A 12,999-nucleotide genomic window follows, 5' to 3' on the forward strand; every position below is an offset into this window, starting at 1 on the left:
CAAACATCCGTTACGAAAACAAAACTAGGAAGTAACATCAGAAATAAACTTCAGTGCCGGAAGTGTGCGTCAAATCGTCATAATTTGGACTGCATAAAAGTAAACGAATTCGTGGGTGAAGAGGTTCTTAAAACGCCAAGATATGCGGTAGAGGAGTGTCACTCTAGCGTTTCACCGTTACTTTTACGCCTTACGGTAGTCTCACGCTTAGGATATACCTCTTCATCTGCCGCTCGTAACGCACTCAAGTGTTTTATGATCTCTGCAACGATCGTCTTCGCCTCCCTTCACGTAACCGTCAGTACAGCTATTGCCTCAGGCACGACGAGCGCATAAATCGTTTTTATATCTCAGCAGAGATGTGTAAAGGGACACTGTTGTGATTCTATTGCCGGCAGCACTAGCGTCGCTTTAAAAGAGAAGCAAGAATTATTAAAACTTATGATTCTACGTATGCAAAACGCACGATGTGACAACGGTATCCTACAATGTGCTCTGCTTGCGACGACAAATGACTAGTTTTCTTACACGGCTATCGGATATCAGTTTTTTGGTATTACGCTGATGTTTCCTCTTCACGGTCACTTAAAGTAAACAGCACGTATATCGATATTTAACCGCAATTAAAAGATTCTTTAAAATAACGGAAAGACTCCGCCGACTGGGCAACTGTGAGGCCCATGCAGCGAAGTGGAAAAATCCTGGGTAAATGGTATAAACAACCCTGCCAGTTCCTGTCGCTCCAACAGCACGGTGTCTAATATAATTTTCCTTGCTAACAGTTACGTATTCCTGCAGCAAAGTTGGAGCATTTCTGTTGGCTTCGTAACTGTTCGTCACGTTCTTCGCATACGTCGTAGGTGGTTCAGCAAGGCCTCTTCGACTAGATCTTCCCTTTGTTGGCCTCACTGTAGCAGCAAATTCATGGCAAGAGTCGTCACCGAGGGCTTAGTACACCACCAACTCTTTCAGTTGCTTCTCAGTGCCAGAGATTCCTATTTCCACGTCGTCTATACGGGGGTCTGTGCGACAGTGAAACGACGGTGTATTTTCACGATCCTCCTGCATCAACGCTCTTTTAAACGCTAAATTTAAAATTTAGAGTTTCATCACATAGTCGTAGATGCACAGGGGGGTCCTAACACGGCTTGAACGCCCAACGCTATTGACCGGCCACCGTGTCATCCTCAGACCGTAAGCGTCACCGGATGCGGTTACGGTGGGGCATGCGGTCAGCACACCGCGCTCCTGCCCGTTGTCAGTTTCCGTGACCGGTGACGCCACGTCACAATCAAGTAGCTGCTCCACTGGCCTCACAAGGGCTGAGTGGCCGAGCGGTCTGAGGCGCTGCAGTCATGGACTGTGTGGCTGGTCCCGGCGGAGGTTCGAGTCCTCTCTCGGGCATGGATGTGTGTGTTTGTTCTTAGGATAATTTAGGTTAAGTAGTGTGTAAGCTTAGGAACTGATGACATTAGCTGTTAAGTCCCATAAAAAAAACAGGCTGAGTGCACCCTGCTTACCAACAGCACTCCGCAGAGCCAGAAGGTGACCCATCCAAGTGCTAGCCAATCCCGACAGCGCTTAACTTCGGTGATCTGACGAGGACCGGTGTTGCCAGTGCGGCAAGACCGTTGGCTTACCATACCCAGTACAGGGAACGAAACCAGCTGGCATTCAAAATATCTTCCTGTCGTCTCGGAATGCATAAAACAGGGGCAAGTAGAATTAATGATGATGAAGGCGGATAGCGATTGTGCACTCTTCTCCCCAAAGTGGACCACTAGGGCTCTATAAAACAGAGATCTTTTAACCTGCGTCCATCGGAGATGCGGCAATTCTTCGTCGTGCTCACGAAACCAGTCCTGGAGGATGCGAGCTGTATGAACGTGGAATATGTGGTCTTGGAACACAGCATCACCATTGGGGAACAGACATTGTGCCCTGGAATGGACCGGATCAGCCAAAAGGGTCACATAATCTTTTTCACTAATGCGGCCTTGCAGAGTAGCCATGGGCCCGTAGCATGGCACGACCTGGCTGCCGAAGTCACCATCGAACGCCAGCGATGTTTCACTCTTGGCACGTAAACTCGAACAGAATTTGGAAACCACTCACAGCAAGACTTATTCGACCAAATGATATTCTTCCATTGCTCCTTAGTACAGCTGTTATTGCTTCGGGACCACGTTTTCCTGTTACGTCATTTTCATCACTGATGACTAGTTTTGGAACTCCAGCTCGCAATGCGATTGCCTGCTTCCGGAGCTCCCTTCGCGTTGTTTCGGTGCTGACAGGGTTTGCGGGTGCGACACTCACCTCTGCAGGCGTCCGCAGTCCGCGGTCTAGTGGCTAGCGTTGCTGCCTCAGGATCACGAGGTCCCGGGTTCGATTCCCGGCCGGGTTGAAGATTTTCTCTGCCCGGGGACTGGGCGTTTCTGTTGTCCTCATCAGTTCATCATCACATCATGAGTATCATTCGTGACAGTGTCTAGATTGGACTGTGTAAAAATTGGGACTTTGTACGGGCGCTGATGGCCGCGCAGTTGAGCGCCCCACAAACCAAACAAACCTATGCGGTCCCCTTGCTTTTCGTCACAGTCCTCTTCAGTGACTGTCCGTCACGGTCACTCGACACACAGTTCGTTCCGCGTTGTCGCTTAGCGTATGATGTTTTTCCGCGTTCCCTGTATGCGATGTAAAACTTGGATGCGTTGCCTCTTGAAATACAAAAGACATCGGCTACGCCGGTTACGGACGCACCCATCGTATGAGCAGCAGCAATTTTCAGACGTTCGAATTCGGTTACCTCCGACGTAATGCACTCACCGACTGTTCTGACCAAGACAGACACGTGCAATTGAGGACGTTGCACGGGTGCATACTTAGCAATTGTGTACAACGGCTCGCTCACAGAAAGGTCCGATTCTAAAGACTGGAAAATTGCTCAAATCACGCCAATACGCAAAAAAGGAAGTAGGAATAATCCGCTGAATTACAGGCCCATATGAGTCACGTCGATTTGCAGTAGGGTTTTCGAACATATACTGTGTTTGAACGTTATGAAGTACCTCGAAGAAAATGATTTATTGACACATAGTCACCACTGATTCAGAAAATATCGTTCTTGTGACACACAACTAGCTCTTTATACCCATCAAGTAGTGAATGCTATCGACAGCAGATACAAAATTGACTCCATATTTCTAGATTTCGAGAAGGCTTTCGACACCGTTCCTCACAAGGGTCTTCTAACCAAACTGCGTGTCTATGGAATATCCCCTCAGTTGTGCGACTGGATTCGTGATTTCCTGTCAGAAAGGTCACAGTTCATAGTAATAGAAGGAAAGTCATCGATTAAAAGAGAAGTAATATCCGGCGTTCTTCAAGAAAGTGTTATAAGCCCTCTATTGTTCCTGATCGATGTTAACGACATGGAGAAAATGTGAGTAGCCGTCTTAAATTGTTTGCAGATGATGATGTCATTTACCGTGTTGTAGAAGTCATCAGATGACGAAAACGAATTACAGAACAATTTAGGTAATATATCTGTATGGTGCGAAAAGTCGAAATTGACCCTGAATAAAGAAGAGTGTGAAGTTATTCACAAGTGTACTAAAATAAATCTGCTAAATTTCGATTATGCGATAAATCTGAAGGCTGCAAATTTAACTAAATACTTAGGGATTACAACTGCAAATAATGAAAATTGGAACGATCACATAGATAAATTTGGGGGGAGAGCAAACCATGGACTGCGATTCATTCGTAGAACACTTAGAAGGTGCAACAGGTCTATTAAAGAGACTGCTTACACCACGCTCGTCCACCCTTTTCTGAGCTGTGAGGTGTCGGATCCGTATCAGGTGGGACTGACGGATGACATAGAAAAGGTTTCTAAGAAGGGCAGCTCGTTTTGTATTATCGCGAAATAGGGGAGATAGTGCCACAGACATCGTACGTGAATTGGGGTGGCAATCATTAAAACAAATGCGTTTCTCGTTGCGACGAGATCTTCTCATGAAATTTCAATCACCACTTTTCTCCTCCGACTGTGAAAACATTCTATTGGCACTCATCTACATAGGGAGAAATGATCATCACGATAAAATAAGAGAAATCAGGGCTCGCACAAAAAAATTTAAGTGCTCGTTATTCCCGCCCGCCGTTGGTGAGTGGAACGGTAGAGAGACAGCTTGAAGGTGGTTCGCTGAACCCTCTGCCAGGCACTTTATTGTGAATAGCAGAGTAATCACGTAGATGTAGATGCCTTTCGTGGTCAAATACAACAGTGAAGCCAGTAGGCTTGGCTAGCATCTGTATACACGTTGGATGATGAGTTTCTCGTAGTGTTCCCATATTTTTGTTCAATACCTGTCGATTTCCCTAGAAGCGCTGCAAGTAGGGTGGGCGCGCTTTGGCAAAGAGAGAGCGGTGCGGGTGTACGTAAGTAGCGCGAACTACGCAGCCAGTCGGATTCTGCCCGGCTGCGGCGCGGGCAGAAGGCTCCCCCCGCCAGCCGCAGCCGACCTCGGCGGCGGAATTCCGCCCGCTTGCGGCGCCAACTCGCCGGCGCCGTGTTCACACATATTTCAGCGCCCTCGGCGCCTGGCGGCCCGTCGATACGCCGGTTATCAGCGTCGTGCACTGCGCTCCCGTCATTGGCTGCGCCGTAATGTAACACAGCCATTGTTCCCCCGCGTATCGCGCCGCGCGACAATGCCGGGAGCTGCTGGCAAACTTGCAGAATTCAATTAACTTGCGAGGCACTCACCGCCCCGGAAAGACCGACTAGGAACGAGCCCACGTCTTTAAAATATTCCGTTGCTTGACGTGCGACAAGACAGCAAATCTGTCCATAACAAACGACCTCAACGTGGGAGGGCGTTCATGAACAATAGCAACGTCACTCTGCTAAAAATAAATACAAGATACAAGCTTTTTCACCGGAGTACGATTATGATGTGAACTTCACAGAAACGGATGTGATTGTTTTAATAATAAAACAGATGTATATTACTAAATAGCAAAAACGCCCACCGCACACGCAAAACCACTAGCAAGTTGCCTATCTAACAGCATCCAGTACAACAAAAATTTTATTTTCAGTATTTCGTGTAATTATTGACTGAATTTAAAAGTTTAAAATGCAGTCGTAGCCAGCAGGAGTGGCTGAGCGGTTCAGGGCGCTACAGTCTGGAACCGCGCGACCGATACGGTCGCAGATTCGAACTCTGCCTCGGGCATGGATGTGTTTGATGTCCTTCGGTTAGTTAGGTTTAAGTAGTTCTAAGTTCTAGGCGACTGTTGACCTCAGAAGTTAAATACCATAGTGCTCAGAGCCATTTTTTAAAGAAAGCGCTGCTTTTAACAACAGTAATTGGTAGCGAGTGCTGGTGGCACGAGGTCCATATTGGTATGAACAAAAGGAGAACTTTAATACTGCCAGCACTTGCGAAATGAAAAACAATGCAGAATATTTAGCGAAAGTAAGGAAGCAGTTTCCTAACTAAAGACAAGTATCAGACTTCACTCACCGAAACTCAAACTGTTCCAAGTATATTCCGAAGATCATCCATGCTTACCAAATCGGCGTTCCGTCAAGTTGGAACTTCCTAATGCGCCCGTCAATGGCCGTTGCTCTCAGAAGTTCATTGTTTTAAGAGAGTGAGGGAGGGCAGTTAATGTTGCTTCGAGGCACCGGAAAAACAGGGCAAAAGCAACTTCGCCATCTACTCAAATAGGTCAGCCAACAGCCGTCGCCGCGACGACTTTTCTTTACTTAAGGGGATTAGTACTTAATTAAGTGTCAAAAAATCGATTAGTTTTGTCTTACGAAATTTTATGTAGTTTTCTCAACAAGGAAAACTTTACTTGGAGAAAACTGTACCGAAGAAAGCCCCAAAATAAGAGGAGAACGCTCCCATGTCACGCAGACAGCGCTGTTAAAAATAGAATTTTGTTCTCACTTGTTTGTTTGTTTTGACTTAGGTCTTAGTGACAAAAGATCATTAGAAAAGTAATTACAAGGTAGGACTGAAAACACTATTGTATGTGGGAATGGATGTCAAAAACTCTCCTGGTAGGATTAAATGCATCAAAAATAGATGTGCTGGATGCTCTGCTATGTTTCAATGATGGTACAATGACGAGATTTAAGGTTATGGAATTAATGCAGGTGGCTGGAGAACTTTAACTACCGCAGGAGACTCTCTACAGCAGAGAAATCAGTGTTGAAAGCCACCAAAGTAGCGAGAATAAGACGAGCAAGTCTGAAAAGGAAAAGGGAGGGAGAACAACACCAAGAAGACGAAGATGGATCTGGTGATGCATTAGTGTTATGCACGGTAGGCAGAGAAACAGGATTTAACTGTAACTTGAATTTTCCGAACGTCCTCTTTTCTGATGTTCTGGTACACTTTGATTAAAGATTGTTGAAGATGGAGGGGTGAAATTTTGTATAATGTCTTACAACACCTTTATCTAAAACTAAGACTATTCTTATAGCGTAAATCTGAAAATTAAAGTGGTTCGTTCATAAAAAAAAGACATTGAGTTTAATGACTGCAATTTTTTATAATCACTCTTAAAATTTTTTGAACCGCAATTTATGGCAGCAATATCTTTTTAAAATTCTACTTTAAACATAATACTTCAAAGAAAATCCATAAAAAATCAAGCTGCTGATTTGTTTTGGTTTCGAGATATGTGTACCTATACCGTACAAAAATACAATGACGGAAAAAATTGCAACATCAAAAAATAATTAATGTAGATTAATGAAATTTGGGGAATACATTTGTCTTGGTAACATGTGTAAGTGATTAACATTGCAGAATTCCAGGTTAAGTTAAGCACGAGGTACGGTATTGCAAACGTGAAATGCTGCTACATTAAAACTGGTGAAACTGCCAGAATGTTGAATGCAAAAGTGCATCCACTGTTTTATACACGTGTAGCATGGAGTTCCATATCTGTTGCACTAGGTCGGTCAATACAGGGACGATCAATGCTGTTTGTGGATAACGCTTGAGTTATCGTCAGAGCAAGTCCCATACGTGCTCGATTGGAGACAGATAAAGTAATCAAGCGGACGAAGGCAACACGTCGACGCTCTGTACAGCATGTTGGGTTATAACAGAACTACGTAGCGAGCGTTATCCTTCTGGGAAACACCCCTTGGTATGCTGTTCATGAATAACAGGCCAACAGGCAGAATTACCAGGCTGACGTAAAATTTTGCACTATGGGTGCTTGGAATAATATGAGAGTGTTCCTGCTGTCACACGAAATCGCATCCCAGACGATAACTTCAGGTGTATGTCCAGTGTGCCTAGCACGCAGGCAGGATGGCTGCAGATCCTCAATTGGCCACCTTGTAACGAAACCACAGTCATCACTGGCCCCGAAGCAGAAGCAGCTTTCATCGGAAAACTCAACAGACCTCAAATCTGCCCTCCAATGAGCTCTCGCTCGACACCACTGAAGTCGAAAATGGCGGTTGTTTGGGGTCAGTGGAATGCAGGCTACAGGTCATCTGGCTCGGAGCTGTCCTTGAAGGAACCGATTTGTAACAGTTCGTCGTGTCACTGTGGTACAAGCTGCTCTTCAGATTGCAGCTGCTGATGCTGTACGGTGCACCAGAGCCATACGGCGACCGCGACGGTCTTTCCTTTCGGTAGTGCCATGAGGCCGTCCAAAGCCCGGTCTCCTTGCGACCGTATATTCTCGCGACCACTGCTGCGAGCAATCATGTACAGTGGCTTTATTCCTGCAAATTCGTTGTGCAGTATCGTAGAAGGAATATTCAGCTTCTTGTAGCCCTCTTACACAACGTCATTCAAACGCAGTGAGGTGTTGATAATGACGTCTTTGTCGCCTTAAAGGCACTTTTAACTACCATCAACTCGGAGAATCCAATCTCGAAGCTAATTAACGCTCGCGACTGTTAAACGTATATTTAAAGCAAACCTGATTTGCATCCTTATAATGGAGCTACTAGCGCCGCTCTTATGCGACTGGCCCAAAACTTGAATAGACAAAATCTTTTAGATGTGGATACACGCCTACCAACTTTCTTTTATGTCGCATAACGTCTTCTTTATGCTGCGATTTTTCTTTTTTTACGTGAGACATCTTTCACATGTAGAAACACGGACACGCCTACCAACTTTTTTTTATGTCACACAACTCCTTCTTCGTGTTGCGAATTTTTTAACAGTCAACACAAAATATAATTCAGATACTAGTGTGAAACCGGAAACTGTGGTTCACACGGCAAATTGTCTCCAAAAGATCTTTTAAAAGATGATAAGCATTACATGGGCGTACAACTCCTATTCTTTAAGTTACGTTATTTATAAAAGCTGACAAATTTTTCAAGATTTCCCCTTGTGTATATGAATCAGTGCTCTTAAGGGTGTGGAAGTGAATATCACTACCAAAATTTCGAGGACAAACAAACGAGAACTCTTTGACTAGAAAATAAGACCTTTGCAAAGCCTCAGTGGCGGGGTCTAGCAGGGATGGTGCTACACCAGCAGAAAGTTCAGAAAAGTCTCTGCTTGCACCACCGGCAAATTGGAACTGCATACCCCCACACCTTCATACTTGAACAGATTATTCTCTGATAATGAGACGAAGTTGGTTGTTGCACAAGAAGAATAATCACTGTCGCGGCATGCGAATTCTCTTCCCCATGAGGTACGAAAATTCATAAACAATACCATACGTGCACTACATAAATGAATTTACTCGACAACACGGGCAAGAAAAATGAAAGTGGGCCTAGGCAACTCTCTTTCAATATGTTTGCCCTCAAGTGCATTTGGTAAATATTTACTTTCTAGTCTTATGCCTACTCGAAGAAGAGAGAACTACTTTCCTGTACAGACAGTACCGGTACAGTTGCAGTTTGCAGCCAGGTTGCGGCAGTCAATAAAGCTGTCTGCTCACACTTCTTCATTCAATTTCCCTCTTCTGTCTTTTATGCTAGAGAAGGCTAATCAAAGTATGGGGCCACTAGAAAAATTTAAAATCTCTCATAGTTATAGCAACATTTCCTTCGAGGGGGAGAGAAAACGTTGGTAGAAACATTATAGCTGCATACCTGTTGCGTGATTGGATGGTTATAGTTAACTGACAGTGTTCTAGGTGTTGCACTGCGGGCTGTATACACCGCAGGGCGCTGAAACATCGTAGATATAATCACTAATCGCTGCGTCCGTGGAGTAAGCTGAAAAAAAATAATAGTTGCAGTTTCTGTCACCAGGTGAAAATATTGCGCTGTAAGTAATCAGAATGTGAAATGTTTCCTGTTTCGGCGTCCATATGCTGTTTGTCGCTTGGTGACGTCTGTTGAGTTCTGTTTTGAAGTGACTAATGGTGTAAAGGATTAAGAAGGTTGAAGTCTGCCGCGCGTAACACAATGGCTACTGAGAAGAAAGACCGTGCACTGCTGGTGAAGTTGTTTTACCAGAATGGCAACAATAGCAGCGTTGCAGTGTGGGATTATCGGCGACATAAATAGCTGCGACGAATACCCATGTCAATAAGTGGGCTAAAAATTATGATTAAGGAATTTGAGGTGTGGCGCGATTTACACTGGTATCCCTACGAGTTTCAGAAAGTGCACCAAATGAAGTCCCAACATGGGCTGCAACGCCCTTAGTTTTTTGGCACGCATGGAAATGGATGATATGTTGTGGCCGGGGAATATTCTTTCGAAGGACAATTCACATTTTACTCTGTATGGTGCCGTGAATGTACAGAATTGTGCCACAGGTTGTACAGGAACATCCACTGCACTTAACTGATGTGACTGTGTGGTGTGGTTCCACAAGTTCCTTCATTCTTGGTCCATTTTTATTCGAGGTGCTCGCCTCTCGCGGGCCTGTTAAATGCACAATGACTTCTGCACATTGTAAGGACCTCCTTGTGCAACGCGTGATTCTAGCTTTGCAAAAATGGAACTATGTTCACACCACTATTTTCATGCAAGATGTGGCGACACCACATGTCGCCTGCCAGCTGAAAGACTTGCTTCGAGAAACCTTTGCTAACGACCGAATCATCTCTAGGCAGTTTCAAGATGTGTGGCCTTCCAGCCACGCAGCCCCTCCCGCCGGAGGTTCGAGTCCTCCCTCGGGCATGGGTCTATGTGTTGTTCATAGCATAAGTTAATTTAACTTACCTTAACCCTCAACTACTATGGATGGTCTCCCTACCGCCACAGTTTTCGGTCTTGTGATATTTGACACACCCCTACGAGGTGACGTAAATTCTTGTGTGTACCTTGCTACTGAATAGCAAGCTACATGAGCCGAAATTTAGCATTGTTGTTGCAATTTGTTCCTTATTTTTGGATCTTGAGAGGTCTCATAGACGTACCATAGTGTTTACGTGTCTTGCTTTTGTTGAATGTTACCGTTTCTTTGTGATGAGGAAAGTTACACTTTCTATGCAAAGTTTTCTGTGCGAGACTGATGTGGGCATTCGAGAACTCCTCAGTGAATTCTCAGGTGAAGACTCTAATGGCAGTGATAATGATCATGATTGCGAGTATTTAGTGATCACGGTACTAATTCGGGAGAAGGAAACTGAAAGAGATGAAGATGTGACAGGTGACGACGATGGAGAAGCGTACTTCTTCGGTAAGAACAGAATGATGTTTTCGATGGAGAAAACAGAAGCCTCTAACGTAAGAACGAAGCAACTCAACATTGCCTTGCGGCTGCATGGACTGCAACACATCCCGAAAAGTCTTGGGGAAAACTTGCTGTCTTGCATCTATGAGCTTCAAATACAGAAATAATTGTTTGAAAACCGAAAACATCAGCTTTTTTATCGTTGTTTGAAGTGGAAAACAACATTGTAGTCAACAGTGTGGTGTTCTGATTTGGTTGGAGAATTATGGGACGGCCTGCCTGAAATGTATGCAGGCTGAAAGCAATTAAAATTTGATTCATGCCCTTTTGTTGTTGTTGTGGTCTTCAGTCCTGAGACTGGTTTGATGCAGCTCTCCATGCTACTCTATCCTGTGCAAGCTTCTTCATCTCCCAGTACCTACTGCAACCTACATCCTTCTGAATCTGCTTAGTGTATTCATCTCTTGGTCTCCCTCTACGATTTTTACCCTCCACGCTGCCCTCCAATGCTAAATTTGTGATCCCTTGATGCCTCAAAACATGTCCTACCAACCGATCCCTTCTTCTAGTCAAGTTGTGCCACAAACTTCTCTCCTCCCCAATCCTATTCAATACCTCCTCATTAGTTACGTGATCTACCCACCTTATCTTCAGCATTCTTCTGTAGCACCACATTTCGAAAGCTTCTATTCTCTTCTTGTCCAAACTGGTTATCGCCCATGTTTCACTTCCATACATGGCTACACTCCACACAAATACTTTCAGAAACGACTTCCTGACACTTAAATCTATACTCGATGTTAACAAATTTCTCTTTTTCAGAAACGATTTCCTTGCCATTGCCAGTCTACATTTTATATCCTCTCTACTTCGACCATCATCAGTTATTTTACTCCCTAAATACCAAAACTCCTTTACTACTTTAAGTGTCTCATTTCCTAATCTAATCCCCTCAGCATCACCCGATTCTTCTTGATTTTTAAAATAAAAATTTGGCGAACTTCCTCCCTTGATAGAATTATGTGGTGTAATAATCGCTCCAAAGCTGAAACGATGAGTAGTAAACTCAAAGCTGATTCCGAACACAATTTGTCATAACTGAAATGTGTTTTTCCATTTAGTTATGTTGCGAATCTGTAATACTATCTCTCTCATGATGTGTGAGTGATTAGAGAGGTAAGTATCTGCTGTTATTTTAGTAATACATAAAATAAAAATAAACTGCAAATTTTTAGTTTTTAAAGTGTTTTAAATTCTGCATTGCTTAAATAAAGCAAATTTCCATAAAATCTCTTTCCAAGAAGCGAAACGAATAACAGGAAGTCACGAAAATATGTATTCATGAAAACAATGGTTTTGTACATAAAATAAAAACGGCGGTCTGAGAGACCCCTCCATAGTAATTGTGTTTCTGTCAACATCCATAGTAGCTATAGGTTAAGTAGTGTGTAAGTCTTGGGACCAATGACCTCCGCAGTTTGATCCATTAGAAATTCATACACTGCATTGTGGCCTTCCAGACCCCCCGACCTAAATCAATGTGACTTCTGGTTGTGGGGATATATGAAAGGACATGTCTATCGGGAATGCATCCCAAATCCTCCTGATCTGAAGTATAGCATACGATGATATATCACTTTGATTATATTGTATATGCTGCGAGCAGCTGTCCACCGCGCCGTGTTATCGATGCAGCAAGTTGCTGAGTTGGGAGGCCATACTGAACACATGTTATAACTTGTGATCATATCCTAATAAACATGCCATTACCACCATTATCATGCGTTTGATCGTTCCTCCCCTTTTCCTACACTCGCACCATATTCATCTGGTGGCACAGAGTGAAACTACACTCCTCGAAATGGAAAAAAGAACACATTGACACCGGCGTGTCAGACCCACCATACTTGCTCCGGACACTGCGAGAGGGCTATACAAGCAATGATCACACGCACGGCACAGCGGACACACCAGGAACCGCGGTGTTGGCCGTCGAATGGCGCTAGCTGCGCAGCATTTGTGCACCGCCGCCGTCAGTGTCAGCCAGTTTGCCGTGGCATACGGAGCTCCATCGCAGTCTTTAACACTGGTAGCATGCCGCGACAGCGTGGACGTGAACCGTATGTGCAGTTGACGGACTTTGAGCGAGGGCGTATAGTGGGCATGCGGGAGGCCGGGTGGACGTACCGCCGAATTGCTCAACACGTGGGGCGTGAGCTCTCCACAGTACATCGATGTTGTCGCCAGTGGTCGGCGGAAGGTGCACGTGCCCGTCGACCTGGGACCGGACCGCAGCGACGCACGGATGCACGCCAAGACCGTAGGATCCTACGCAGTGCCGTAGGGGACCGCACCG

Source organism: Schistocerca americana, chromosome 7 (genome assembly GCF_021461395.2).
Source record: "Schistocerca americana isolate TAMUIC-IGC-003095 chromosome 7, iqSchAmer2.1, whole genome shotgun sequence".
Lineage (NCBI taxonomy): Eukaryota > Metazoa > Arthropoda > Insecta > Orthoptera > Acrididae > Schistocerca > Schistocerca americana.